Consider the following 13,441-nt stretch of genomic DNA (forward strand, 5'->3'; position numbering starts at 1 on the left):
AAATATCAAGCGTACATTGCTTTACCAGTTTTACATTTGCTTTCTTTACACAGAACAAGTATATTAAATTATTCTATCCTTTTCCCTGCTAGCTCTCAATTTTTTTTTCATTACCCCTTTTAGCTTATAATACCTTTCCTTAAATGTAATTATTTACTTCCTGACCAAAAAGTAAGCTCACCTGCCTAAAGCTGCTGGATGATGAACACGAATTGGCCAGTACATCAACAAATTCTGATTGCTACTGTCCGAAAAATCTTTAACCCAAATGATAACTGTCCCCATGAGTGCTAACTGTGACTCGGAAGGGTGGTTTTATGGTTTAATGTCTGTGAATGTTACTTGATGATTATTGTTCATTGCATTAGACAAGGCTCAGAGAAAAGAGAAACACCTAAAGGTCAGCAGTGAGACAGAAAATCATCGGAGAAGTCCGAGTCCCCATGAAAATGATTATGTCTGACCTTGGCCACCTCCGCATGTGGGCCCTGGGCGGACCGCTTAAGAAAATGACTGGCAGGTTTGTGACGACTGTCTTCACTGACAAATTTAGCCTGTTCCACGAAGGGGTGACAGAGGGAAAACCGCACGGGCAGAAAGCCCGAGTGCCCAAGCCCACCCCTAACCCTGGTCAGGGTTTGCGAAGATCAGGAGGGCACTGGGGAAAGGAGGAAAAGGGTTTGGGGAGGTTTGCCTATGTAAAGCACTGGTGTTGGGATGGGGGATGCGTGGGGCTTTCGGCAAGGGGGGCACAGAGGCGGATGGGGCAGGGAAGCCCATTCCCATCTGGGATTCTGCGATTCCTCAGCCTCTCCCCTGGAAAGAAAGGGCACTTGTGCACCCCGAGAGGTGGGTACAGGGGGCGGGGGGCTCGCTCGGGCCCCCGACGGCGCCGGTTCTCTCCTTGCCCAGCTCATGCGTGCCCCGACCACCACGAGGAAGGGCGAGGGGCAGCGGGTCTTCCCTAACCCCCCGGCCCCATTTCGGCCATTTCCTTGTCCTCTCCGCATCGCCGCTCGGCTGCCCGCAGCTCGCCGGGCCCCCCGGCCCGCACCTGCCACCCCGCCGCGGCGTGCGGGGCCGCTACCGGGGCCGGGGCTGGGCGGGGGGCGGCGGCGAGGCCCCCCCGGGCGGGAGGCGGGCAGGGGAGGTGCGGGCGGGCCGGGCCGGGGCTCCCGTCCCTCCCCGCCATCCCCAGGTGCCGCCCGGAGACGCGCGGCGGGGCGGAGGCGCCGCGGGCTGCCGGCTCTCGCCGAGGGGGCGCCGGAGCGGGCAGGTGGGAGCCGCCGAGGGGCCGGGGCGGGCCGGGGCGGGGGGGCTCGGCCCCCCGGGGAGGCGGGCAGCGGTTTGGGGAGGTGCGGGGGCTCGTTGCCATGGCTCCCTGCAAGCGCTGCCGGAGGAGATAGTGATGCCAGTCACGGAGGGACCCCTCTTCCTTCTCGTGGGTGTGTAGCGGGGCTGGGTTTGGGGTGGTGGGGATTCCCCCCCTCCCCCTTTTTTTTTTCTCTTTTTTTTTTTTTTTTTTTTTTTTTTTTTTTTTTTTTCCGGGGTGGAGCGATTAATTTGGAGAGCCGGGACAGGGCTGCGGAGCGGCCGCGACTCGCCGGACCGGCCGCCCCCTCGCCGCCGGCTCTGCCCTGCTCCAGGTACCGCCGGGGGACCGGGGCGGGGGGGCCCTTCGGGGTGCGCAGGGCGCTGGGACCCGGGGGCTGCCCCGGCCGCCACCTCCGCTCGCTCTGCATTTCTACCGAAAGCCTTTTAAATTATCTTTTTTATTTTATTTTAAATCTCTTCCTCCTCCTCCTCGCACCGCACCTGGTCCCGCGCCCCAAGCGCTGGGCTTCGCCCTGCAAAGCAATGAGGAAACCGAGCCCGGACCCAGCCCCGCCAAGGGGCGAGCAGGTGCCCGCGGCTGGGGGCGCAGCGCCGGGGGCAGCCCGGGGGTCCCCGGCCCGCAGGTCCCGCTGTGTGCCCCCCCCCCCCCCGCCGCTACCTCCTCCGCCGCTGGCGCTGGGGCTCCCCGGAGCTGGGGGCCGCCCCCGGGGCTCGGCTTCCCCGGGGCTGGGGAGGGGGTCCCGGCGCTGCGGGCGGAGGAGCCGCTGCCCGGGGAAAGTTTGCGGGGGCGGGCGGGGGTCCGGGCAGGCAAAGGCACGATCGCGGTGGGGTTCGGGGGCGGGGGGGGGCTGGCGCGCGTCGTCTCGTGCTGTTTTCGGTGGGTTCAAGTTTGCAAGCCCGGGTGCCGCGCGTCTGTGGCAAACACTTGTTTCTTTCCTTCCTCATGGTTCCGGAGAGTATTTTTTTTTTTTTTTCCTGCACCCCCTAAATAACTGTGAACGTCCCAGGTTTTTGCTGGGGAAGCGACAGTGTGTGCGCCGCGTTCCGGGAGAGCTGTGAGAATCTTTACACCTGGGTGTCGTGTGCTGTGTGTTACTAATCCGTGTTGCACGATCGCCGCATCAGTGCGCTCAGCTAGGTTTAGGTTTCTGTAACGCAAGGAGATTCTGTTTGCTAATAGTCCGACACAGCAAATGCAACCAGACTTTCACCGGTCACTTCTATGACTAACATTACTTAACTGCTTATTTTTGGGTGGAAAGGAGGTAAGCTTATGGTATGTTGGATAAGATGTGGGTATTTAACCATAATACAGGAGATTGAAAGTAAGTTCATTCTCGGTGCTACCTAGGAACAGTTTTGCTTGCAACATGTTTTGGAATATTTCTCCAGAGACTTGACAGGTGGTATTTTTGTTTGTCAAGGGTTCATTTGATGTGGCTGATTTAAATATGTGTTCTTTAGCTCTCCCAAATACTATTCCATAAGCAAAAAATAACAAAAATTGTGAGTTTACTTGGGGCCTGAGGAAAGGAGAAGGGGGAAGACTTGCACCTTCAAATGAAGGTGTGATTTTTGCCCACTTGTGAACACACATGCAGTGTTGCCTTGTTGGAGCTGTGCACGTGGGTCTTTGCCCGTTGCTTCCCGAGATCCTCTGCTTGGCTTCTACTGATGTGAAGCATTAAGAGTGCATGACTACTGCTATGTTAGCCTTTTACTGTTGCTTAAAAGTGAGGAATTTTCTTTGTCTTTCCAAAAACCCTAAAACCAACCCAAAAAACAATGAGTCAGTAAAAAATCAGAACATTCTTACTAGCCAGGCTCTGTCATCTTTCCTTAGGCCAAGCATCTGCTGGCAGTGGAGTCTGGCTTACAGCAGAGCTACAAGACTACACTTTGTTACATTAAAATAAGATGCAAAAGATAAGATACTCAGGTTTGCAGGGGGTAATGGAGTTCCTTCAGGAGTATCGCATAATATATGTGAAAGTATCATTAAATATCTTCAGTAAAAATACCTCTCAGCAATCCAAGAGTTGTAGAAATTTTGCTATATGCCAACACACAGGTTTTAAACCAGTTCATTCTCTAAACCCTTGCAGTTTATTACTGATTTTTATCAAAATAGGAATAAAATGAATTCTGAATATGAGGCTGAAATAAAGAGACTGTACTATAGCTATACGCACTTTGATTGCATTTAACTCGCTCTCCGTGTGAACGAATGCAATTGTTATGGACATTTAGCATGTGTTACTTCAGTAATTAAACTTAGTGAATGAAATCATGAGTCCACTCTTTTATCCCAAGAAACCCAGCAGATAAGCCTTCGTTTAAATGAAGGATTACATGATTCACAACATGTGTGTGTACCTTGGGTGGCTTGGATTGTAGCCATCTTGTTTGCTAATAAAAATATGCTTTATCACTTATGTTTGGAAGGAAAAATGAAAAGAAAAAAGAAAGGTACCCATAAATTACATAAAATGATGTAGTGGACAGTTGCTTCTGTGATAAGAAAGGATCCACTCCTTTCCCCAGTGGGAGAGGACAAGCCACTACTTTAAACACTACTAATTAGTTCAGTTTATCTTGCATGCATTACAATGCTGTAGCTAGTTAATTATAGCTTTTCCCATTAGCAGTATGCTAAGAATAATGAATTAACATATCACACAGATCAAAAGAACATCTACAAAGTTTATCTTGGAGGAAAGAAAGTGTTATTGTGAGGCAGGAAGTCCCGGTGGCTTTCCCAAGGCGCAGATTTGCTGGAATGCCTGAGCTGGTGCTTCAGAGCCTGATGAATGACTTGAATTGATCACAAACAAGTGACACTGGAGCTCTTGGTTGCTTAGCAACCCACCAAGATGCCACAATTTCTTTTGGTATATTTATCCAGTAAAGTAGAAATTCTGTTTTGTTAAAGATTTTTTTTTTTTTTTCCCCGCTAGTACAAAGCCCACCCTCTAACAGCCTTAGATTATACATCAATTAAAATTGATACCTCAGCGCTGAATCTGGGGAGCAGCACGGGTACAGAAAAAAGAGCAGGAATCTAACTTGTGAAGTGTATTCTGGTGGTGATGTGCTCGGTGCTCTTTAACAAGTTTCAATTGTCCTTTCTCAGTTAGACTTCTGTTCAAAAAACAAAATCATGAGTGGGACAAGTAACTTAAGAAATTAAGACAATCATCTACCAAATGCTTTTTGAACAGTTCCCCTCATGCCGTCTTGAGTTGTGAGATCCTGCAAGGTCTTGTGGTGTTGCCCTGTGCTCCGTTATGAGTAAATTAAATGCAAGATGGAACATGTGGTTTGATCGTTGGCCAAATTATGTCCAGGCAGTCTGGCCCATCCTATAGCCCATATGGCTGGGGACCTCTGCTAGCTTGTCCTTGCAGAAGACACTGGTTTCCTAACAGATCCATTTTGTGTAAGGAAATAACAGATTTAGTAGTCAAAGGGCAGAAGGAAAATAAATGTTGTGGTGGTTATATATATGCTAAGTACCAATATTGGCTCCTACTAGTTTGTGGCATCCTGCATAAGGTTTATACATGGTGAATTGTATGTTTATGTCAGTAAACTCTTTATTGTTACCCTTGGCTCCATGTGTGCTGGCATCTCAGTTCTGGAGTGCACCTTGGAAAGGAACCTTGCTGTGGTCCCATCCCCACTTACGCTGCTTTTGTTTGTGTGACGGGGGACTGCACAAACCGGATTAATTTTGGGTGAACTTAAGCCAGAATATGTTTCAGGAGTTTACTTTGTGCACTTCAGCTGCTAATGGGCTTTCCATCCATGGCCTCCTGGCTAAAGCTGGAGCTGGGCCCTTGCAGGGTGGGTGGGTGGGTGGGTGAGTGGGTCTGGGGTTCCCAGCACCATTTTGCTCTACTTGTCTATGCCCTTTGAAGCTCTGCTGCTGGCTAATATAGATATAACCTTTTCCTTCTAAAACTGTAATGAAGAAAAAGCGTACTAGGGCTAGGAGAACAGCAGGCTGTCGTGGCATTTATTTTGCTTAGTTAGTAGTTGGTGTTCTGGAAGATTTCTTCTCCCTCTTGATGATAAGATGGAATCCAGGTATTTCTCTTCTTTCCTAGGCAAAAAGCTTGGGTATTGCCTGATTTGCTGGCATATTGGACTAGAAGAGGATGTTATAGCAGTGCCCATAATAATGCTGCCATGTTTGGACTGCAGTGAACCAAACCTCAACTCATTGTCAGTATTCCTAGGCTAAGATTATTATAGTTTGTAATCTGTGTACTTATAATTGCCTTGCTAGGCTTAAACAGACTTAGGTAAAGAGTTGGATACATGCGAGTTTGTTTGAATTTGTTGTGGTGTGTGTTTGTTTCTGTTGTTTCTATGTAACAAAGCTAATTCCCAACCTTGAGGTTGTTGTGTTTGGGGTTTTTTTGTGTGGCTGCTCTCTTTGCATCTGTTTTATGAAGTTGATTTCTGTAAGTCCCTTTGCCTACTCAAATGTGGATCAGTGCTTGCCATTGTAGTGATTGCCTCTGCATTATAAATTGATGAAGATACACAGTAATATTTGGTGTCTGGGGTTTCTCCTCCCAGCGTGTCCAGGCACCCTGTATGAAGTGCACAGCATGGAGCTGTGATGGCCGATGTGCTATTTTCTGAGGTTGCAGCATTCCCTAGCAGATGTTTCCTCCTTCCTTCATTACACCTGAATATATAAAATCCAAAAAAAAAAATGCAAACAGTTGGATGGAAAACAGTTTATCATTAAAATTAGTGGTTATTGTTAAAGCTGAACTAGTGTTGGTTGTTTTGAGCATGACCTCCAGCTGCGGATCCTGTTCCATGTAAGAAGAACAGGATTTATGTTGCTTTCTTCATTAAAGCTTTTAAGTCTTCATAATTTTTTTTGACCCTCACTAGTCCTCTCTTTTCTCCATTTATCAAGAAAATTGCCGATTTCTCTTTTCAGGTGTTTTTCTCCTTTTGCTGACTCAGCCACAACATGGAATTAAATTAGAGGTGTGGTGGGGATATGGTTCAGGTTAGGGAGGGTGAAGGGGAGGTTGGGAAGGGCAGGGATGAGCCTGCTTGGATTCATCCTCATCTTTGCTCCTGTCCTCCCGCACAGAAGAAATAGAGATGTCTGGATCCTGGCCTGAGCAGCTGGGGCAGAAGGAGCCAATGCTTGTGCCTGGCCAGGGCTGTTTCTGTAAGAGTGCAGCTTTCGAGGATATTTTTAACAGATGGTTCCTGGTCTGGCCGTAATAGCCAGTCTGTCAGCCAGGCTGAGCTGCCTCAGGGCCAGCCCCACGCTGAGCTCCTGACAGGTAACCTCCAAACAGCTGCTTTTGCTGTAACAAAAATGTTGCTTCTTGTAGCATCCCCATTTCATCTTCCCCACGTTTGCAACCAAGGCAGGGAAAGGTGAACCTTGCATGCTTGCCCTGGGCTTTTTCCCCCCTGGGCTGCCCCAGTGCAGCAGCAAGGTGGGCACCGGTGGCCTCCGCATCGTTCTGCAAATGCTCTTGGTCCTCAGCCGGGACCCCTCTTATGCTGCTGTTGCCTGCCCAACGATGCTCCTGCTGCACCTGCTGCCAGTGCCGAAGGCAGCACATGGGTTGTCCATGAGCCCTTGTGGCTGCTGGTCTTTTCTTAGAGGTAGACAGGGCTGTACCTTTAAAGGTGGGACAAACCCATGTGAAGGGGGCCTGTAACAGCTGGGATGCCTCACTGCCCTTGGGAACAGAAACTTTAAACAAGCAAGTAGTGAAAAAACAGGGCTCCAGTTCCAAAGAAGTATATCAAAACATTTAAATGAGCCAAAGTCATCCTGCTTCTCAATATAGAAGTCAGATGACTTTAGTGCTTTTAAAAATCTCATTTCAAGTGTCTCCATTTTTGGGGAGACCCTAGAGATGCCTCTGAAAGGCTGGCAAGTTGATATTTAGGACAGCCTCCCAGCTGAAATTAATTGGTTAGGCAGTAATCTCCGAAGAGGACTAAGAAAAAAAAAATAATTGCAGAATTGGGCCCATCCACCTTTCAGTCTGTTTTGCCTTTGGTGACTTTTCAAGTGTGACACAACCAATTCCCTGTCAGCCTTTCCTGCTGGCTGACATGGAAGAGGTAGCTTTGAATGCTGCCTGCTGTGCTTGTATGGCACTTGAAAAGAAGAGAGGGCTTGCCTTTAAGGGGTGTATTCCCACAGCTTTAAAGTATATTTGAAAAATGCATCGTTCAGTTATGTCATGTGTATTACGGTATTAAAACTGATGGAAACCTGGAACAATGTTTCAATAAAAAATGGCTGGTGCCATTGCTGTATCCCCAGCGCTTGAAATAAAATTAGTCTTGATGAAAGATTGCTGCTCTTATAGGAAAAGTAAAATTATTATTCCAGGGCAGATTTTTTTTCTGGTAGAAAATACCCTAACAATGCTTTCAGCTAACAGCAGTGATTAACTAAATGGCTTTTTTATTTAGACATATGGCATACACCTTTTCTTTCCCCCCCTCCCCAGTTTACTGAAATCAGAGAATTGTTAATAATAAAAGATTGTCTGTAGGTTTTGAAGCATCTACTTTCCCTCCCCTCCCCCCACCCCCCCCCAAGAGTGACCTCATAGGCCAGTGTGGTCTGTCTGTCACATCACTAAGACCCTTCCCTCTGCGGCACTGGGGCGGTGTGTGTTGGTTGGCACGGGTCTGTGTGCATGCTTGCACCATGCCTGTTCCCCTAATGGGGTTGGGTTTTCTTCTTCATAGGCAAAATACCCCAAACCACTTTGTTTGCTGATTTCAGTGAGCATATTAACTGAAATTTGGGATACTGCTTGGGTATTTTACTGGATAAGGCCCCGTGCTTTATTTTTCACAGGTTATTTTTTCATATTACTCCAGCAAGGACTTTGTTCGAGTAAAATTTCATTGTAGGGAATAGGTTTTAGAGGATTTCTATTTTGACCTGATATGAGTCAGAGAAGGTCCCAGCTGATCATCTTGGTCACGAGACAGTAAACTGTATTCAGTGCTTACTTGGTATGAGTTCTGCTGAAGAATCGATCAAAACCATAGCTATTTTTTGGTAATTAAAATCCAAAGTCCTTTGAGATAAATGTTCCTTTTCTTATGTTTGAGCAGAAGGAAATAAGATGAAACTGAACTACTGGTATCCGCAAGTACTAATGGAAGTTTTTATTTAATATATTTTTAGGAAAGTAATAAACCCGATAGACTGTGGTGACTTTCAGGATTAATATTGCACATGAAAACGACTGGTGAAGTCATGGCGCCGCTGAAATAGATGGTCAAACTCCCACTGACCTCAGCAGAGTCAGGTTTTTGTCCCAAGAGTGATGAAAATCTAATTTACAACCTAACCAGTTTGAGAAGTAGGCATAATGGCTCAGCTCCTTGACTGATACAAATTACTGTGGTTCAGCAGAGGATGATTGAGTTACACCGACTTGGGCCATCTGGGCTTCTGGAGAGCCGCATCCAGCGCCCGGCGTGGGCGCCCGCTGGTGAGGGTGCTGGAACAGGCTGTGCGCGGGCAGGCGCCTTAGCAGCTTTGTGATGGTGTCCGCTATCAAGCGGCGTAATCTGGTCTTGTGTTTTAACTGGAAGCAAATAACCAGGAAACAGTAATGAATATTCCTGTTTTCCAAGCCATGCAAATTACAAATGTGGTACTCTAAGCTATTGAGTAGCAGTGATTAAAGAACTGTCCCAGCTGTACAAAGCTAAGGCATACCTACTTCATTAAATTTACAGGGTTACCGCGTAAATCCACAGTAATTGCTCAGGGTTTACTACCCGTGTGACAAATGCACCTTTCTATTATTGACTGTATGTGGTTTGACTTAGGCTTTCACCTAAATCTGGGATTTTTATTATCTCTGATTATCGTGTTGAATTGCAGCATCCCCGCTGTCTATGTCTGTGCAGCACTCAACTGGTGATTTTGCCCACCCTGCTTTTAAGATTTCCTAATACCTGCCCAGATGGTGCCTACATGCTGGGAAACACTTGGGCTTGCCTTTCCAGCTTCACGTTACATCCCGAGGAACTGCTGAAAATTGAGCTTTTGGAGTTGTACAATAGCATATATACACACACACTATATATATTAAAGGTAAAGTGCAGTAAGTGTGGTGGTACCAGAAAGTAATACAGCTGGTCTGGTTATGCAGCCCTTAAAGAGAAGTAAGTTTCTCCCATTTACTTCCACATGTGCAGGATCCTACCTTTCAGAGCATTGTACCTAATTATCCTGCCAGTGCAGCAAATTTTCCCTGGCAGCCATTCTCCCTGTCAGGCATCACTCTGCAGTGAAACCTTGCATCATTCCCATTGCATAGCAAGATGAAAATTTCATCTTTGGTGCTTAAGAAATATGCCTCGCTGTTTATTTTAAAAAAAAAACAAACAAACAACAAAACACCACACCAAGAAACCCAACAGACAACAAACATCAAGAGCTATTCACAAATCTTATCATATGCATCACAAAATAAAAAAGGAATAATCTTTGTATTCAGCAGATAAGCAGCATTCTCTGTACAAACCTCTTCCACTGTCATCCTCCCAAATGTATTCTAAGCTTGTCTGTGTGCAAAGCTCCTTGTAACGGGTGGTGGTTAGACCAAATTTTTTATCCTTGCATAGGATAGGATATAGGCAGGAGCACTATAGATCTGCAGTGTTAATTATATAATACGCTCACTGAAAAGAATAATGTATTCAAACTTTTGTAGCTCAGGCAATGGCAATCCACTTAACTGTTTCTAGCTTTATGTATTTTATAATCCCCAAACCCAAGTGTCCCCAGAGAAGGAATGTGCCCTTAAAAATTTTAGGCCTTTAAATTAAGTGAATTTAAATTCAATCATTTGCATACATATTTTTCCCCCCCTTTGTTCTGCCTGAATGAGATATTCCTTCAGTAATTGAACTGTAACTTTGCTACAGGTAAATAATGGCAGACAGCTTATATTCCAAATGCTCGCCCGCATTAGGGTTGCGTGGCGCCAATGCGGCGGTTTGCAGTGCACCTTTGAGAGGGGACGGTGTCCAGCCCACTTAGGATCACCGAGCGCTGGGCTGGCACTTGAACATTCAATTAACGTGTGGTGCTAACTGTGCTTCTCAAACAGGGACTCGAAAGGATGCTCTGGGGTGATGAAACAGGCATCCCTGGAAAAAACCTTGATACCAAGTTAGTATCATAGGGATAGGCCAAAGCTGAATTCTCCTAAAAATGAAATTTTACAGTAAAAACATGACACTGAGGTCCCTGAAATAGCTTTCATGAGCAGGCTGGGGTGCTAGCCATTGGGGTCCGTATTCTCAGCGGCTGGGTTTGGGATCTCTGTACCTGTGCAACAGATAAACTGGGGTGGGTGGACAGAAATGGTGGTGGGAGGGAGAGGCAAGGCTCGTCAAAGGGATAAAATGGCTATTGGAAAAAGTCTTGTTTAGTATCTTTGGAAAAGATAGGGTGATATACAAGGGGGACAAAATATCCATTATCCTATCTATCTTGGTGTTCTGTGGGAATACTGGAGGAGCCCATGTACAAAGAGGGAAAGGAGAGGGAGGTAGAGGGTGATTGTCCAGAGACCTTGGCACCAATCCCAGAAAAACAATGGATAAGTTGATAGAGGACTGAATTAATATAGAGTTAACGAATAGAGTGATAATTAAGGCCAGTCACCATGGCTTTCTGAAAAGGGAGCCTGCTCCTGATGGGGTTACGGGTAACGAAGCGTTGTGGCAGAGTTTTCTAGGTGTCAGATTTGGTATCTCATGAAATCTCAGTTACGAACAAACAAAGGAAGCTAGCAAAGTTAGTGTGTAGAATTAGCAGCCGTCGTGTTTAATGGATTAAGATTTAGAGAACAGAGCTGAAAAGGCCCTTGCCCATGGGGATTGAAAGATGTGTGCGTTTAGCACAGTTTCATGAGAATGAGCACTAGTCCTGAAGCTGTTTAACGTCTCCGTCAATAATCTGGAGACAAAAATGGAATGACTGCTGCCAATCTCGTGGCTGAGACGGTATTGGTAGTGTGGAAATGGGATGTTGTATGGAGCAGACTGACCGGCTGGCAAGATGTTGCCTCTTCTTCTGTCCTCCTGTCCGCCTGTGCCTTAACCAGTGCCCTGGAAGAGGAACAGCCTTGAGAAGAGGGTGAAAGGGTGTGGAGCAGACAGGGAAAGGGACACGGCTTCCCAGTGGGATGCTGTGACTGAAAGACTAGTGGGGTCCTTTGACACAGGGGTTCTATCTGAGTGCATGAGAATGCTGGAAAGCTATGGCCAGTTTTGGTGTCCACAGCTGAAAAAAAGAGTTTACAAAACTGAAGAGTCAAGGAAATAACTACAATATTGATTTTAAGAGTGGAGAAAATTCCCTGCAGTGAGAGATTTAGAGCTCAATCTGCTTAGCTCATCAAAAAGAGGATTGAGAGGGGACTTGATTACAGGGACAAGTATTTTCATGGGGAAAGCATACCCAGCTTTTTAATCAAGAAGAGAAAAGACAAATAAGATCCAATAGCTGGAAGCTGGAGGCAGACAATTTTAAATTAGACATTAAACACGATTTTTTTTTATCTGTGCTTAACCACTAGAATGAACTATGATGTGTTTGAATCGAGACTGGGTGCCTTGCGTGGTATGATCGGTCAAACCCAAGTTACTGGGTACGATTTGCAGGTGACAGGGAAAGCACAGCAGCCTGTGTCATATGGGAGGGTCTTAAAATCAGTGAGCACTGAAAGGGCAATTGAAGGAAGAAGATAAGAAAAAGGAGGAACATACATAGGAAGCACAGAACGGAGAAATAGAAGTACCAAAAGGGCAAAGAAAGGAATTTCATCTGGAGAAGGAGCTTCTGTTTCCAAGTATGGGAGCATATGTCTCAGCAAAGTGGGTTTTGGCAATCTAAACACCTTGAGTGTTGGCAGAGCTGAAGTCATCTGTTTTGCAGTCAAAGCAGCAGTTTTGGAATCTGTGCTTTGTTAACGGTGATGAAGAAACCTCCTCTTTTCGGTTTGGACTTCTGGCACCACTGGCCGTTCTGCTGCTGTGAGAGAAGACCTTGCAGTCAACTTTGCCTGGATGTGCTGGAGCCGAGGGCTGTATCCCACCGCGAGAGCCATGCCGCTCTCCCCAGGAGTGAAGGGCACAGCACAATTCACCTTTGCAGCAGCGAGTGGTCACCGTGGCCTCTTCTGTGCCCTTCACTTCACTGACATCACTGTTACACATACACATTTTAAAAGAAATCATGATCCCTATCTTTATAGCATCAAACCCAAATTTTGGGGAAATGCAGCAGGGACACCTCTGTGGTCGTGGATGGTTTTGATAGTACTGTCTGTGCGTATGTTTGTCCTCTTGAAATAGTTTCACCAGATCTGTGATGGTCTTATTTTTTTCAGAGAAACAACATACTGTATTTCAAGTGCTCACAGTGCCTAATAACCAGGTGATCATTAATTAGAATGTAATATTGTGTTTCTTCTGTGGGGAAGCACAGTGCTTCAGTCAAGATCATGGTCCAGGTGAATTTGCTGCTTTTCTCTGTGGATCTCTGGTTATAATGGAAGTGAAACAGATGCCTTAAGGACTGTAAGTCATTTTGCTGTCGTGGAAGCTCTTTAGCCAGGACTGAAAATCACTTTTCCAGAAAAAAATTTGCAAAAGTGCTGTCTTATGCCCACAGTAGGGAATACCACTGTAATTGTTATGTGGAGGGAAATAACTCACGTATGTTATTGTTTACAACTCCATCACAAAGCTATGGTGCTTATTTAGCAACATTTTCTGTTTTGGATTTGAAGAGAATAGTTATTTCAGGATGTTTTCAATGGAAATTGGCAACGTGTTTCCCTTGGAGTGTTTAACAGAAATATAAACTCTTTGTGATCAATTAGAGCACCCAATTAACCTGCAGCTCTGCATGGGTCAGTTCTTTCTGCCTCATATGGCCATAAACATTTTACGTTGCCAGCAGTACCGAATAGCAGGTTTCTGACTTCTGGGCCAGAGTGCAGCTTTTCCAGGGCTGCACCAGAACCTGGGCTCCTTAGGGTGACATCCTCCTTGG

At 46.3% G+C, this 13,441-nt stretch overlaps 1 protein-coding gene across 9 annotated transcripts in view; it reads left to right on the plus strand.

Moving 5' to 3' along the window:
• Positions 1-1,176: 1,176 nt before the first annotated feature.
• Positions 1,177-13,441, plus strand: part of CHL1 (cell adhesion molecule L1 like) — a 139,646-nt gene continuing 127,381 nt past the window's right edge. For 5 of the 9 annotated variants that reach the window (XM_055709838.1, XM_055709836.1, XM_055709843.1 and 2 more), the window contains exon 1: positions 1,177-1,276. The gene's annotated coding sequence lies outside the window, so the exon portion shown is untranslated. Of the gene's footprint in view, positions 1,277-1,349; positions 1,446-13,441 lie in introns of those variants that run through there. The other 4 variants (XM_055709840.1, XM_055709841.1, XM_055709839.1 and 1 more) reach the window with 2 other exon arrangements.

This window comes from Falco cherrug, chromosome 4, assembly GCF_023634085.1.
Source record: "Falco cherrug isolate bFalChe1 chromosome 4, bFalChe1.pri, whole genome shotgun sequence".
NCBI lineage: Eukaryota > Metazoa > Chordata > Aves > Falconiformes > Falconidae > Falco > Falco cherrug.